Raw genomic sequence first — 15,931 nt, forward strand, 5'->3', positions numbered from 1 at the left:
GGATACTTAGATTTCAAGATCTAAGCCTGAAACCTTCGGCCTACCAGGACTGCTGCGTCCCCAGTATTTAGTGACAACGTGTCCGCACCTTTGAGGGTGTTTTGAGACTCAAAAATGGGTACCGCTTGCCTACGTAGTGCACTGCTCACCAGCAGCTTTGCCAGCACTGCCCTTGTTCGTAGAAAGAGGTGCTGATAGGAAAAAAACCAGACTCCTCATAGCCAGCCACCTCCATTGCTGCGCTGCACAAAGCTGCTGACCAAGTCTGCCCTCGGGAAACTGAGGAGACCCGAAAGGAAAATTTGCATCCAACAGCGGAGCCAAGTTTTGCACCAAATTCCTACGCAAACCTGTGACTCCTGTTGACGAGCACGTGCCTTACAAAGCCAGCTGTTGATTCATGTGAACAAAATGCCTCCGTCCTGAGGTTTGGTCAGGAAAGCCTGCGAGGGTTCCCGTGGATGCTTCTCCTGTGTCTCGAGACAGGGTAAGATTCATAAAGAATTTGCAGGGTGAGCCAGCACAGGTGCCGTGGTCGGGTGTGTGGTGGCCACTTGCTGTAGGTCTGGTCCCTCTCACCTCCTCCGTGCTGCTGGACCGATCCAGATTTTGAAGCAAAGACTCATATATCTTGTTTTTTAAAATGGCAGCGTGCTCCTCTGTCTCTTACTTGTGTGGGAAAGACAGTCTGGAGACTCTCTCTTGTTTCGTGCATGCCACAGCGCAGTGCCAGACTGCCTCAGGTAGACGTTTTCAGGGAGTAACGGGGGTGTACATAATGCTAATTTGGCACAGGAGGGGAGCTGTGGGGCTGTTCACTTGTCTGTAAGAACCAATTTGAATCACATCTGCTTTGCAAACCGGCATGGAGGTCAGCCCTGATCCAGCAAGGTAAGTTAGCAGTTGCCTAAATGCAGCCCCCTGAGATGCTCTGGGTGCTGGGCACATGCCTCAGCACCCTGCAGGGTTGTGCCCAGGATGCTCCAGTGGTAGGACACAGGGCAGAGCCAACCGATCAGTCCTTACTCACATGGATTATTCTCACGTGGCTATTGCCTGCATCCTCTGTGAGTGCAGTGTGTGTAAATAAACAAGTGCACATGCAGAAGCAGGGCTTTGGCTCCCGTCAGCTGCAAGGGGAAGGTGTGAGGTGGCAAAGGAGCGTGCAGGTGAGATGTTAAGTGTTGCTTTGGTTCTGTCTCCCAGCACCAAGGGCACAGGGAAGAGGCAGGAACCCACCGTTCATGTGTTCCCTGACGTCCCGTCTGGGATGAGCCCTGTTGTATTAAACACAGATTCTGTTATTGTGATAAAAGTTGATGAGGCTTCCTCGTATTTAGGGTAAATGTGTGTGTGTGTGCATACAGTAGCTGGTTCTTAATGGCATAGTGTGTGCCGTGTTCACGTGGCACGAAGTCCGTTTGTGCAATCCCGTGCCCCCCGGCTGCTGCCCCGTCCATCAGGCAGCGCCGGCAGAGATGCGGTTGTTTCCTCTCCTCCTCCTCCTCCTCCTCTGCTGGCGGCTGCACAGACCCCCGCGGCCCGGAGGGTCGATCCGCTCCCTTCCAGCCACAATCTGCCGGGGGGTGCCGGGCGGGGAGAGGCGAGGCACCGGCCGCTCGCCCGCCCGGGCGGCTTAAGGTGCCGCCGCCCGCTCCCGCCGTGGCGGTCCACCTTAACGCGGCGGCGGCTGCGGCGGCGGACGGGCCCATTGCCGCGCCGGGGGTCGGCGGGCCCCGGGCCCCCCGGGAGCCGCGCCGCCGCCCCGCGCCGACCGGAGAGCGGCATAAAAATGGGTCAAAAGTGAGAAATACGTCGCTGTCACCGAGCCGCAGGTGATGGCGGGTCCCGGCCGCCGCCGAGAAACCCCCGGCGGCGGCACCCGGCCCGGCCCCCGGCGGCGGGGCCGGGCTATTTATAGCAGCCGCGGCGGCGATATAAGCCATGGCCGGGTGCGGGCTCCCCTGCCGCGGCCGCCGGGGCGGGAGCGGGCGGGCGGGGGCCGGCGGCGTTGCCCGGCCGCGGACGCCTCTCGGCGGGCATGGGCGGGCGCTGAGGGCGCGGCCCCGGCAGCCCGGGTGAGCGGGGCTTTGGGGACAGGGGTTGGAGGAGTCGGCGTTGGGTGGTGCTTTTAGCACGGGGGGAAAAGCAAAAACAACAAAGCGCAGTTTCTTTTGCTTCCTCCCCACGAAGCGAGGGGGTGCGGGATAGCGCCGCGAGGAGTTACGGCGCTCCACGCGTGAAAAGCCCGCGGGAGGGGTGGGATCACCGTGGCACCCAGCAGTAACTGCAGCGGGGCTTCCCCCTCTCGCCTTTCTTCTCCCCCCAGTAATTCCTGCTGAAATGCGGTGCCCCGCTCTGGCATGAGCCCCCCCTCCCCGCCGGGAGGAGCGCTCCCCGAGCATCGCTGCTTTCCCTGGCCGCAGATCGGTGTCGGGAAGAAAGGACTGTCGCCGACTGTCGCCGCGGAGCCGCCGCGCCGGACGCCGGGCTTGGGACGGTACGGTCGCTTTGTGCCGCGGGTCTCGCTGGGCGGCGGCGCTGGGCTTGCGGTGTCCTGGGGGGCTTCTTTCCTTCCCTGCTGAACGCTTGAAAACGGACTATGTAAAGCCATGGTTGGACCGCTGTGGGTCTCGTGTCTTCTTCTGGGTGTGTGGGGGGAGAGGAGGTCGCTCTGAGTTTCACTGTGTCATGAAAGATCTTTAAGTTGAGGTTTTGCTGGATTTTTGTTTGGTTTGGGGGTTCCCCTCCCGCAGATTGAGAGCCGTGCTAATCACTTTCCTACCCCTTGCGTGTGCTGATCTGTGTATTGCAAGATTTCTTATCTTGCATTAAACCTGCTCTTGGACCACTAAATACTTTGTGAAAGCTTCCAGATTCATGTGTTTGAGTTATTTGCTAGACTTTTAGAAGGAAGATATAGATGCTATCTTTAACTACAAAGAAACAAGGAGAGGAGGAGTACTTTTCTGATTTTAGTTTTTGTCTGCTTTAAGAGAACGAACTGAACCACAGCTGAAGGATTGCTGGGGATTAGAAAGAAAACTCATAACTTTTTTTTTTCCTTTTTTTTTAAATGGCTCAAGAGCTCTAGAAACAGTGTTTAGGAAACCCTGCTTCCCAGACGGAGAAACTAAGATAAAGCCACACTGGCCACAAGTTGAGGAGCAAGTTAAGAGTTAGACCTTGGGTGGACCAGTCTCACCATCGTGTGCTTGGCTGCTCTAGTGACCCTCCCTGTCGAGCTGATCACTTTATGCAATAAACTGGGACTCCACACCACGGCAGTTCGAGGTGAAGGCCGAGGTTTTGTTAAAGAGCAAAGTGCACGGTGGAGCCCTGACCCCCGCGGGAGGCTCTCCCCCCCCCAGGTACCTACCTGCAGCACTTCTGCACCCATCAGCTGGCACTTTCCTACATCAGTTGCCTCATGTTACAAACGTGTGAAAACCTAAGCCACCAACTCCTTAAGTATCTTAAGTCATCTAAGTTGGGATTTTGGTGGCAGGCTTAAAGGGATGCTATTGACTGGAAATGTTCTGTTTATGTCTTATCTGGAAACTGTTGTTCATACAATAGTTGGTACTAAGAACAAGCATACCAATTTTATAGTCGTACCTTGACATAGATGTGCTTCCTGAATTTTCAGTATGAAATTATACAGTTAGCTCAGGCCTTTTCTGCACAGGAGAGATGCATTTCAAAGGCCCAGGGCTGCATGGGTCAGCTGTCATTATTTTCCTTTATGAAAGATGCTTGTCTGTTGTTCTGAATCTGATAGGGGCATTGCAAAAATGGGGTCTATTAATTTAAGAAAAACTAGGAGAAGATAAGAGAAAGAACAAGGGTGTGGCAAGGAAACTATGAAGTAATAGCTTTTTAAAAAAACACCTCTCGGTAGCGTAGCTTTGGACTGCCTAATAGGGATAGGATTTCTTTCATGTACTTGAGTCTGAAAATACAAAGCTGACAGTATCTCTTTAAAAACAATAGTGCATATAGAAAGTGGGTACTCTTCGTTTTATAGTCCTGCATCAATTTGTTTGACTGACTTTGATTTTGTTACATTCCAGGAGATATCCCATACAATAGAGTGTGTAGCCCAGATTGCAGGGGGTCAAACACCCCACTAGCATGATTCCCAAATCAGAGCAGCTGCACCAGGGTCAGAGCTGGCCCAGCATCTGTTTTCAGAAATTATGTGAAAGGCAGTTTCTATTTATTAAAGTTTTTGGTGGGTGTTTTCATAAGCTCAAAAATTTTTGCAGAGGAACTAAGAATTACAGAAACAAAGCTTGCCTTCTTCATGGGGGGAGTTTTTGGTATGTGTTGCATTGGGTGGTTTGTTGTTGTTTTGTTGTTTTTTTTTCTTACTGTGACTGAGGCTAACAAAAGGGAGAAATAGAACTTTATCATCTGGTGGTTAGAGAGGACTTCTTTCCTTCTCCCCACACACTTTTTGGCACTGGGGAAGACATGGCATCTGGGGACTGGAGGGAGGAGGATGAGTCCTGTACTTGAGCTGGTGTTGTCTTGGCAAAGTAGTGCACAAGGGCAACGTAAGGACAAGTGAATATAGGACAAATGAATGTGATGAATCATTATTGTTAACATTCTGCTGTGGTTCCTTAGAGCTCTTCTTTAACTGTGGACAGAAACAGTGTCCTGTACCCAAGACCTGCGTGCCCCTTCAGCGTGCACCACAGGCTGTCAGTGCTGTTTTGCTGTTGAGATCATCAGGGCAGAAACTCTGCTCCCTTCTGCTCTTAATTCTGGAGGGCTCCCTGAGGAAAGCTGTTTGGCACCATTCATTTGTGCCCTGTCCTTTTTATCTTACCTCTTTGTGTGTGAAATTCGGGTGTGAATTTTGTGGCTGGATTCAAGCTAAGAACCTCTACCTACCTCCTGTGGTTTCCAAGCTGGGCATCCCTGCTGACCTGTTGGGTACAGGTGAGTCAATTCTTTCAGATGAATCAGTCTGCCCAATGAAAGTTTTAGGCTCCAGACTTCAACTGGATCAGCCTTAATTTGGTTTAGCCTGTTTTTTTTGCTTTGCACTGCTTCTGCGATGCTGTCACTCTCGGTGGCTCCTCGCTCCAATATCACTCACCCTTTGCAGCCTGCACGGGGGCTGAAGTGTAGTGTGATGCGCCTACGCGTAGGAACTGCCCTTGCCTCAGGGTTGTAATTTCTCCATGACTGTGCATCCCTTTACCTCTCTTACCTGCAGAGGTGGAGGCAGGAGGGATTGCACCTCAGCATGGGATTGTGCAGCCCTCGACACTGAGGGGACTCCAGGCTCTGGAGATGGAGAATATTAATGTGAATCCACTGGAACAGAGGGAAGTGTTTTTGCATGACGGCAGTGTTTGCATAAGCTTTTACTGTCATAAATTAGTAAATCAGGATTGAGGGAACAGATTGAATACGGAAAATGTGGAATTCATTTTCAGCCTTCCAAGACAGTACTATAGACAGGGCTGAGGAAGAGAAGTTGTGTTAGAAGATACGGAAATGTGCCTTGAAAGTGACCTTTCAAAGATCAACGATATTATTCTTGGTGTTTGAGGCACCCAAGTTTAATGAAGTATAAAGCAGAAGGGGTTGGGAGGATTTGGTCAAAGTGAAAACAGAATGAGTGTGGGACTGGCAGATGGCAGGAATGTTAGCCCACTCCTTGGTGGAGTTATTGCTGCTTTCTCTTGTTGTTGCTTACAGAGGGACTTGATGGAAGATACTTCGTGAGAAGGGGAGTACAGCCTTTCTCTTCTACTTGAATGTCACTGGCTGTATTTTTCTCCATGGGGAAACAAAGGTCCAGTGCTGCAGTGGGTCACATCCTGAGTGTTTGTATCCACTGTAAATCTAGAGCAAGTCCATCAACTTCAGTAACATCTGCAATAAGCCATGACTGGCTCTTTCTGAACAGAGAGGAGAAATGAACAGCTGTAACTTCAGATGCTGAATTTTTTGGTGTACTCATTTTTTTGAGATTTATGACTCTTATCCTCCGTTTGAGAATGTAGTGGAGCAATTGCTGATCTGTGCATGCATGTATACGTGAGAAAATGTCAGCGGAGGAGTAATACGTATGGAAGTGTTACATAGAGATATGGCAAACTGGCCACCTGTTCTTAGATGATGAAATAATTATACAAAAATATGTCTCCTGAAATAATGATTGAGGGAAGAGGTAGGGGCAGGGTTGGGGGAGGTTAATGATATTTTTAAGTAGTCTGCTGTACTTGTTACTGACTCTCCTGCTAATTTTACTGCTTCAGACACTAGTTCTTCAGTAAGTGGTGGTTAGTGCTGCACAGATGTATAGGTTTCATCAGAGACCAGTCCAATGGCTGGAGCTAGCTGAAGAGACGGGAAACCTGCCCCCAGGTACCTTCTCTGTCACAGGCTGCCCAAAGGCAGGTAGGTTAAGGTCAGCAGCTCTTATAGATACCCGTAACTGTGAATCTACCTCTCACTGAGCCCACTTTTCTTCTTTCTAAAATGGGGTAGTAGAAGTTTCTTCTTTGTGGGATGTACTGGGAGCATAAATGTAGCAAATGCTGAGATACTTACATGCCTTCTGAAGTATCTGAGATACTCTGAGACTGGATTCCCCTTCCTGCTGCTTCTCTTCTGGCCAAAAATTGACCAGCAGATTTGCTCAGTGCTTCTACAACTGAGGGTTTTTATTAATTTCTGGCTAAGTCTTGTTTGCCTCAGAATTTGTTTGCTATTAATGGGCTTGAGATTAAAATCTTGAACTTCTTTCTTGTATTTTCTTCTAGTACTACTACAGAGCAGCTTAAAAAGTGTGCTAACACCCCTTCACCTTCTCCCAGAAAACTTCACGCCTGCCTTGCCTTCCCTTTCAGAAGGTTCTGCTTCTGGAAGGAATGTTGTACCAAATATATAACTTTACGCGGTGTGGTAAAAATGGTTTATTCTTTCTTCATCCCTCTTAGCCCTCCACTATCTAAGCCTTCTTTGTTGCTGCAAATTCCATATGGTTTCATACAAAGCCTCTCTTTTGAATGTACAACAGTTCTCATTCCCGTATTAACTTGCTAAACCTACCTGAAGTGGGCGCTTCATTTCATGGAGAGGAAAATCGATGTGTTTTCCCAAAGGTGGGGGAAATGCCCCCAAACGGTTTGCTGATCTCTGCTCTCTCTGGTTATTGCCAACTCCTGCCTACATCTACTGAGTTTGTGGTGTAGAGATGAGTGTCTCTGAGGACTTCCTGGGGACTAGTTCACATCTGAATGGTGGCTTGTAATGATCAAACATGGTGGGCCAGACTGCTGGTTTATGTAGTGACTGGCGTTAGTCTACTGAAGACCAAGTATCTGCTCCACGTTTCCATCTCCTCCAGTGAAAACGAGTACCACTGCATCAGTTCACAGCCAGTTTATGATAAACCTGCTCCCTGGGCTGTGGGTTAACCTTGCTAAATGTCTCCTGAGGTCAGGTCTGTTACTCTTGTATGTGAAAATAAGTCTTGGTGTGCTTTCTGATTTACTGGAGTATAAGTAAAGCAAGAAGGTCTTTCACTTACAGGCTCACTCATCAGAATATATTAGTAACGCTCATCAGTTTTTGACTGGAACTTTGATGGCATAATTACTCTAAAAGGGTAACATATTCAAAACTACCTGTGTGACTTTGGGAGTTGGATTCCTAAGAGTCTTAGTCATTATTTTAAACAGGAATCAGCTTTTTAAGCCACACATGCTCCTGGAAGTTTTAAGAAAAGGCTTCTGTTATCACGTCTTTAAAATGACAGTTTCTAGGATGAGGGTGGCAGCTCTGCCGCTCCACTCATTTCAGATATTAAATAAGGAGGTTGAAGACATGATTACAAAAATACTGTGGAAAATAGATTCTCATGGGTAATCTTACTAGAGAGGTCCAAGATGTAAAAAATGTCTGTTCTTTAGTCACTTGTCAGAAGGATGGATGTGAGCATGTATTTTCAGCTATGTCTTTAGGACAGCTGGGAGGATAACTGATGTCTCGGCCATCACTGTAGACAGAGCAAAACATACATTTCTCCAGACATGATTTGGTGCACTGAATTCAAGCAACTTGTGACTGGAACAGTTAAAGTCACCAAGGCAAACATGGTTATCAGAAGAAGCAGATAAACTAAGAAAACAGTCTTGCATAATCTAGTATTTATGTTTGTGTAGGAAAGACTTTAATTTGCTATCAATCTTAGGTTTCTTTTTGAGCAGTGATGGATTAGTCTTGGTACTTGTGCAATTTTTAAAGCATTCCTGTAGCAGTTGTAATGCAAAAATCTATTTATTTTGCAACATACCTGTGAGATAGGGACCTACTATTTATCTCATTTATACAGCTGGGGAACTGGAGTATTCAGTAAGGCTAAAACCTGCACATGGGACCACGCAGGAAAGTCAGCAGCAGGACAGGCAGGAGGGTGTTGAAACCGGGTCTCAATTCCCATGAAAACCACCAAGCTCTGGTCCATGCTCTTCCCATCAGGTTCCTCCTTGGTGCTTCTGAGGCAGCTTGGGGCATTTCCTTGCCTAGACAAGGTGAGGTTTGGCTTTTCTAAGGAGAAAAGCTCAAGCCTGGTGATGGAGGGAGGAAGATGATGTATGTCTGGAGGAAGATGTGGAATGAAGAGCATTTCCCCCAGCTAGAGATGCCACCACTACTTCAGCAATCCCAGCTTCCCCGATGCTGGCAAAGGCTGCTTCACAGCTATTGAAGGTCTGTTCCTCTGGGCAAGTCCCTGCTCTTCCCATGCCCAGATCCAGCTCTACTCTTTTTAATAAAGTTGATGTGAGTGGCTGGCTTGATGATGAAGCCTTCTGCCCAGCTTCTGGCTCCGCATCTGCTGCCACCATACTGTGTCCCTGTCCTGCCTGGGCTCCCTGATGGAGGAGAGCCACCTTCACTCTGTCCCAGCCTTGTGAGGGGCACCAGTGTTGGTTTTGGGGGAGAAAGCTGTCACAAAAGCAGCAGGAGGAATTTTTTGTTTTGGTTGCCTGGTGAATGGTAACAATGAGTTTTATTGCTCAGAATATATCCACGTTTATAGGATGCTATATTTAAAAAGGAGAAAAAATGAGTCATGGGGAGCTATGCTAATGCTCAGTATTTATGTCTACCTCTTGTGAGGCTGAAGGCAGTAGGAGTTGAGCAACACTCTTGTGAAGTATCTAGAGGATTTACGGATCAAACTACAGCCCCTGAAGTCAGCTGTAAGTCATGCTGTGCCTGGCTCGGGGCCTATAGCGCGTACCTTGTGCTGGTTACAGTGAAATACTCTTCTTGCAAACCCTGGGAGCGCTAAGTGCCACTGACTTCCCTGAGCTCGGGTGGGAGCTCGCCGAGCCGGGAGCTGCAGCAGGGATCTTGCCCTCGCAGCGGTTACTGCTGCTCTGCTGGGGTCGCAGCCGGTGGGTGGGTGTCCCTGTGCCTCAGGCCGTGCCTACAGCCCCGCACGAGCTGGTACCCGCATCCTGAGTGGAGCGGGCAGAGCCAGGGCACAACTCGGCTTCTGCCCACTCCTCTACAAGAGCAGTAGTCCCAAAGAGATGTAAGGTCAGGGTCTGCTGTGGTACGAGCTGCTGGAGCTCTCCTTCCAGAGCCTGGTAGGGGTACAGGGATGCCAGGGTTTGGATACTTTAGCTTATGGCATGTCTTGACACTCATTCAGTTGGCTTGCACTTAATTATGAAGTGCAAAGGTTGGGTTTTGTTTGCTTATGTTATTTAAAAGTTCCTTAATGCAATACTGTTCTATTTGAGAGTGCCAGTGAATTCAGCTTTCCAAGTGCCTGCTTGCCAGTGTGGCTCAGCTCTGGTTGAGGTAGAGGAAGGACTTTGGGATTTCACTACTGGGTGGGCCAAGAACAGAGGATGGAGACAGACTCGCTGTGAACAAACCCAGGCAGCACTGTGTGCCCAGAAAATGCGGATTTGGTAACAACAAGGTGCTCTGCAGCTCTTCTGTTTTACCCCCTTATTTGAGAGGAGTAGTTTTCAAAGTGAGTAGAAAACAATTATTAAAGTGAAATCTTCAGGTTTCTTGGGCTTTTTGTGTTGTTGTGAGTTTGTTTGGGTTTTTTTAAGAATTGGTCATATCAGTATGAAAATGAGCATGTTTAAGCTTCCTTCAATATATTTTTGAGGGGTACACTGGACAACAGAACAGGGCTTAATAATCTAAGGCTGGTTCTGGTTTGTGGAGACAAATACTTGCTCATCTTGCAAAGGTAAGAGGGGTTGAAAAGCTTTTGAATAGGGATCTGTTATTTGCATTGCTGGAAGTGCAAAGCCTAATGGTGAGTCTGATATACAATAGCTGGAACAAAGACCCACCCAACCCAATTTAAAAGGATGTTAATGGACATTGGTGCAATGGGAATCCCATCCATTTTTTTCTGGAACTGGCCTTCCTACTTAAAGGACTACTAAAACATCCACTGCAGCATGTCTCCAGGTCACTCCAAAAGAGCATTTAGAGGATTTTCTTCTCTAAGTTTGTGAGCCTGTGATACAAGCTCTTTAGTGGTTGGTTGTTTTGACACAGAAAGACTCCAAAAAGGTATGAAATGACAAAAAGTAACATGATGCAGATGGAATTTAATCTTTCAGGCACATCCAGACACTGTTATCGGGTCTGTCATCTGTACTTAACATACCCAAATAGCTCGAGTGGTCTGCATAGACAGCTGGCAATTAAGTAGAGATTATGATCTTCAGAAAATATGTAGCTGATGTCTTGTGTAATACTTGGTATGGAAGTATTGGTGCCACCAGTGTAAGTACAAGACTTGCCGGGGCGGAACATCTATCTATAAAGTAGAACTCCTTTTGGGAAGAAGTTATCAGAAAGAGTCATGAAGGGCATTCACAGAGCTGGTGCTGTGGGGTGATGAACTGGGAAGGGGGAGATCACTGAGGGAATCCTTCCAGCTTGAGTGCTTGCCGCTGAGCTGCAGACTGGAGGTTGGTTTGATGGCTGCTGGCATTTAGTGGGGACAAGACTCTCCAGCTAACCAAGGAAGAGGAGACATGCCCTAGTGCTCTGGCAAAACCCCAAGCCATTGTGAATTGTTTTTGTGAAACGACAGTGCAACATCAAGTATTGCCGTCGTAGCTCTGAGTAGCATATGATTTCGCTGCTAGGTATCTGCCTAGCCACAAGTCTACCTCTGACATAACCGTCCTTGGAGAACAAGGCAGGTATCGCTTGAGCCTGTCCTGTGCACACCCTGCTTTGCTTCCACCTGAAGAGACCTCGGTAGGATTGTAACTCTGGATTAAAAGTCCAAGTGTTATGATGAGCCATAGCAATGAGGTGGACTTGAATGAGTACTTGCAGCTCTTCCCTCAGAAAATATTTTGTAGCTCAAGGGCAGAGCTCTGGGAGAGAGACTTCTCTTTCCTCCACATGTGGATGCTTTTAAATTTAATCTGCAAACAGGCAAAATAGCAGGCATGAGGACCTGAGCAGACCATTTGCTTTTTCTTGAGGTGTGGTCTGAAAAGCTCTGTTAAGATGCTCTGCTGAGCATCATTTCCTCTGTGCGTTCTGCAAATGGCTTCATGCAGCACAGAGATGCTGATAAGATGCTTCATCACCCCTGTCCCATCAGCTGTGAGGGTTTTGTTACGTGAGATTTACCTGTGGAGTGTTAAGTCCATCTTCAAAAGTTTGACTTGGACTGAATGCCTGTGGAGCATGAAAAGTCATGTTAATCAGCAAAGTTAGCTAAGGGGATATATAATTTCTTATTCTTTTTGCAACGTAGCAAGTCTGTTTAATTAAACATCTGGGATTTGAATTATTAAATAACAGAACAGTTTCAATCTACTTTTCTGGTAGAGAAAAAGATTGGTAAAGATCTCCAGCAACCCATTTTTATTTCTTGGATTTTTAAATTAGGAGCTTCAGAAACTCTTGGAACCTCAGGAGGATGACTTACTGGATCCAGGAGGGCAGAGAAATACAACTCTTTTTCTAAGGTCTCCTGAGCAGAGCAAGTCACTCCCTGTTGTTTACATACTGGCCTCCCAAGAATATGCGAATAAATGTTAGGTTGTTGAAGTAAAGCAGAAAAGTTACGTTTTCAGACTTACCCTGTGTTGAAGCATCTGTTTGGTTTTGTGCAGTGTAAGAATAAATCCTTTTGCTGCATGAAACACTGGGAGCAGTTCTCTGATTTGGAAGTCAGATTGCCTTATCTGGTTTGGGAGGGGAAATACAGAAAAATAACATCAGTTGCAGTTCACATGGGCTTGGGAAGGCTCACAAAGGTGGACGGATCTAACTGAGAGGTGGGAAGGGACAAAGAGGAGTTGTCTAAGCCAAGGAGATGAAGGGTTTCAGAACTCAGGTGGTGGATGGAGGTCTACCACCTTGAAGGCAATGAACGAGGAGCTGGGGAAGGTGAGGAAGTGCCTGCATGCATCCGTGATGGGGGCAGAGGGGCTGGATGTCTTTGTGGGCAGCGGGAGGTGATGGACTTGCTGATGAAGCCGCTTGGCCCCAATGAGCTCCCAAAATGCCTCCTAACCTCAGGAGCTAATGTGCTCTCACTCCCATTGAGACCGGTGCACTTCAAAAGCCTTGTTGAGTGGAGGGGTGGGTGGACATGGTGGGTGGAGCTGATGACCCAAAATATCATTTCCCCTTCCTAAGGCTGGGTGTATACCAAACTTGTGTCTCTGTGTGGTAAAAGAATATGAACCAAAAGTGCTGAGAGATGCAGTGGTTAAATTGAAACATGCTGTAGCAGGATGGAAGTAATCTTGTCCCTTACCAGCCCATAATGCTTTAGGGGCTTTATTTATTTCAAGTGGCTGCAGTCCATGCCATCTCTATCTGTGCTTTTAATAGAGATATTTTTATATGCAGAAACATGTCAAGACACCATCAGGGTAAACCATCCCAGGTAGTGTTATAACTCACAAGGTCAAGATAAAACATAAGGATATCTACGGTTGTCTTTCAGTTCAAATTTTATTTTTGCTGTGTGCTTGAAGCATATGAAGATGATGCCTCCATGGAGTCAATGTCCCTTAGGAAGAACCCAGCAGTTCAAAGAAGGGTCAAATCCAAATTTCTTGCTCTTTCTGTGAGTCTGATATGGTAAATATGGTGCAAATGAGAGATTTACCTGAGTTACCAAGGCTAAGGCTAACATCTCTTTGCTTGATGTTTAAAAATGATGGCACTATACAGGCACAGGAATGGCATATGAGATCTACCATAAGGTCAGAGCAACACATCGCTGTATCCCACTAGTGTTGACAAAAGACCTTGATGTCTTGATTCTGTTGTGACCTTGCAGCAGGATGCCTGTGCTTCACAGGTGTGTAGTGAATGGAAGAAAAAATGGATTTTCCTGGGCTCTCATAGCGGAACCTAAATGTTTCTGTGAATATTCTCAGCTGAGATCTGTTGGGGATTAAAACTCGGGAGATTCTGAGCAAGGAAACCTGTTCACATAGGAGAGCAGAGTAATTGAACCAAAATGATGCTCTGGAAGAGCTAATCAAGAACGAGAGATTCTTCTTTGAAAGTAGCTCTTGATTTGATCTCGAAAGTCTAGACTCAGATACTTTGTCCACTTACTTTGCTTTCTTCAGTTCATGTGTGGTCTTACCTGTGAAACGACCCTTCCCAGGTAAAGCAGAAGTCCTGTACGCTTGTGGTACCCACCACTCTGTACCACTGCAGGTACTACTACACATGGAACCACTCACACTTAAGGAAAAGTGAGTGTGTCCAGCCCAAGTAAATGATGAGCAATGTTGTGATGTCAGTGTTTGACCAATGTTTTTTCCTCTTGTCCCATCAAAGGTCCTTAGCCACCTCTTCACCAATACCTAGTGGTGGGTATGCTGCCCGTGTTGCTGCAGGGAAGGAGCTCCTTGGTGGGTCGGGTGTAGCCAGCGCATCTCCCCATCCCTCTGGGATGGCATTCCCTGAGGGAATCTGACTGCACAGTCTCTGGAAATCTGTTACTGCCAGCCTGATGATTAGACAGATGGCATCATCTTTGGTGTGGGGCACTGGGAGGCTGAGTACCTTCAAGGCTGACTTCTGAAATGACTATAACTGTGTGCGGTGTGTTTCTCCCATGTGAATGCTAGAAACAGTTTATAGGGGAAAAGCAGAAGGTGTTATTGTTTGGTGTGTGTGAAAGATGCTTTGTGGTGATGGCAGCGGAGGGTGTGCCTCTCCCTTTAACGGCTCTTCCTTTTTCTTTTCTTCCCCCCCCCCCCCCCCCAATGGCAATTGATTTTTTTTGAGTTTATCTTTTCCTGAAGTTGTGAGTGAATTTCTGATGTGATTGCACAGAGGTAGTGGTGGTTAGAGCCCTGCTGTTGCCTTGTTCATTGGAGGTGCTTCACGAGAGTGCAAAACACTTCTGAGGTATGATTTCCCATAGCATGCTAATCCAGTGAAGTGCTGTAGACTTGCTTGCTGGCACTGTTTAAATCCATAATGCAGCACCACCTGCCAAACCACGGGGCATAATGGAAGTGTTAATGAATGTACATATATACCCTCCCACGCTGCTGCAAGTTGAATGACTTAAAGGTTGAGGCAGAGGGTTTAGATTGAGCACAGAAGGAACAGGCTTAGGGTGTCCTGATGCAGGTCTGTGCTGAAACTGGGGGGTGAGAGGTGGCCACAGGGTTCTGAAGCTGGGTCAACTGACCCGTACAGTGTTTTCAAAGAGGTGTTGATTTTTGGCTGCTGCTCTCTGATATATGGGGAATCGTCCACTCGTGACACCAGAGGAGAAACTTGAGCATCCAACAGCGAAGCACAGGTACTGAGGAGCACCGACTGGGACTCCAGTACATCTTTTCTGAAGGAGCGTCCTCGTGGGATGCTTCTCTCCAGTGCCGGCAGGGTGAATGCCCTCGATAGGAGGGAGGACTTGAGTCATGCATGGGTAAACTCTGTTCCGCAAGGGTGGTTTGGCCAGTTGCCCATTGGTCTGAGTGTCAAGGTGTGCATTTGCCACCAGGAGGGCTTGCCCAGGCTGGCAGGGAGCAGGAGGAGGACAGCAGGGAGGGAGCAGATAGACACGCAGCTTGCCAGAGAGAAGGGCTGAGAAGAGGCACGGGGGCCAGCCCGGCACGTGGCTGGAATGCTGGTGGTGTACGTGCACCCTGTCCTCAGAGGGGTTCACAGGGATGCTGTGGCCTCGTGCAGCTCTGGGTCACCGTAAGTGGAGCAGAAGAGGGGGACATGCATCCCCTCCATCCCGCTCCTCTCCCCGGTACCCAGCCCCAAGCTCTGCCCACAGTCCTCTCAGATAAGCCTGTTGGATTTGCCAAGTACAGAGTTGCCTCCCCAGCATGTTGTACGTAAATAAGAGGCACATGCTCTTGGCGGGCACTGTAACGAGCCTGGGAAAAAATGACTGTTACGGAGCCTGGGCCAGTGATGAGATGTTGGAGTCTTCCAAGTGACAGAGTAATGACATGGACCTGGGAAATGCCTGGAAAATAGCCTTCTATGTGGTTCTGGAATTGAGAGTCATGAAATTCTACCCAAAATCTGCAACATGCCCATTTGTGTAAACCTGGGAGATGGCTGTTCCTTCATCTTCTGAATTTCATCCTGGTGAAGTTCTACTAAACGTCCAGCATCAGAGGCTAGCATACTGTATGCTCTTCTGTACCTGTAAATGAGTATTAAATGAACTGTGGGGAACCAGGAGGACTGTCCTTGACCCATCAGCCGTCGACCTGACAGGATTCACCCATCCCGACGTGGAAATGCTATTACCAGGGAGCTTCGCAGCCTTCAGCTCTCTACAGCTGTCTGAAGAGAGGCAAAGTGTGTTTGTCAGGAGGGAAGGGAGTCTTTAAAAAGCCATTTATATCCGGTAGCAATACTGGAGATATAAAAAGCATTAAATACTGAA

General features: G+C 47.9%; 1 protein-coding gene across 2 annotated transcripts in view; it reads left to right on the forward strand.

Moving 5' to 3' along the window:
* The first annotated feature begins 1,944 nt into the window (after positions 1-1,944).
* MRAS (muscle RAS oncogene homolog) overlaps positions 1,945-15,931 on the forward strand; it is a 40,792-nt gene continuing 26,805 nt past the window's right edge. The window contains exons 1-2 of one of the 2 annotated variants that reach the window (XM_075757001.1): positions 1,945-2,078; positions 2,330-2,500. The gene's annotated coding sequence lies outside the window, so the exon portion shown is untranslated. Of the gene's footprint in view, positions 2,079-2,329; positions 2,501-15,931 lie in introns of those variants that run through there. The other variant, XM_075757002.1, reaches the window with a different exon arrangement.

The sequence above is a fragment of the Balearica regulorum genome, chromosome 6, assembly GCF_011004875.1.
Source record: "Balearica regulorum gibbericeps isolate bBalReg1 chromosome 6, bBalReg1.pri, whole genome shotgun sequence".
Classification (NCBI taxonomy): Eukaryota; Metazoa; Chordata; class Aves; order Gruiformes; family Gruidae; genus Balearica; species Balearica regulorum.